The sequence below is a fragment of the Apium graveolens genome, chromosome 1 (assembly GCF_009905375.1).
Source record: "Apium graveolens cultivar Ventura chromosome 1, ASM990537v1, whole genome shotgun sequence".
Lineage (NCBI taxonomy): Eukaryota > Viridiplantae > Streptophyta > Magnoliopsida > Apiales > Apiaceae > Apium > Apium graveolens.
The window spans coordinates 105,553,312-105,554,116 of NC_133647.1; the positions used below are offsets into that span (position 1 = coordinate 105,553,312).

At 44.2% G+C, this 805-nt stretch overlaps 1 non-coding gene across 1 annotated transcript; it reads left to right on the forward strand.

Annotated features, from left to right (window-relative positions):
• The first annotated feature begins 324 nt into the window (after positions 1-324).
• LOC141679978 (small nucleolar RNA R71) lies at positions 325-431 on the forward strand. Its single transcript, XR_012558219.1, has one exon. It is a non-coding gene; the product is annotated as a small nucleolar RNA R71 (small nucleolar RNA).
• Positions 432-805: the final 374 nt, after the last annotated feature.

Sequence of the window (805 nt, forward strand, 5' to 3'; positions counted from 1 at the left end):
GTAGCATGAGAGCCTGCACATAGCTCACAGACACTAGCTATTTGATTTACACCATAGTTGGCTAACGAATCGACCTTCATAATCAGCGCCGAGAGTTGCGCTGCAATAGTTGTAGCTGCATCAACTTCCAGAATACCTGCTACCTTCCCAGACATCATCCTTTGAGTCGGGTTTTGATACTCATTTGCAACCATAGTTTCAATGAGATTATAGGCCTCAGTATAGCTTTTGGTCCATAAGGCGCCTCCAGAAGCTGCATCGAGCATGGGTCAAGATTGGACCCCCAAACCATGATAGAAACTAGTGATGACCATCCATTCAGACATACCATGATATGGACACTTTCTCAATATATCCTTGTAGCGCTCCCAAGCCTCGCACATGGTTTCTCCTGGCTGCTGCACAAATTGAGTAAGAGCACTCCTCATAGCTGCAGTCTTGGCCATTGGATAGAACTTCAGCAGAAACTTTTGCGCAAGATCTTGCCAAGTAGTGATGGACCCAGTTGGTAAAGAATGTAACCAATCCTTAGCTTTGTCCCTCAGAGAAAATGGGAAAAGCCTCAGCTTGATAGCCTCATCAGTAACACCATTATATTTGAAAGTACCACAAATCTCGACAAAGTTCCTGATATGCATGTTGGGATCTTCAGTCGCAGCCCCTCCAAAAGAAACAGAATTCTGCACCATCTGAATAGTGCCCGACTTGATTTCAAAAGTATTGGCTTCAATAGCCGGATGAATAATGCTTGACTGAATGGCATCAATTTTAGGCTGAGAAAAGTCCATAAGAGCTGGATCAGCTT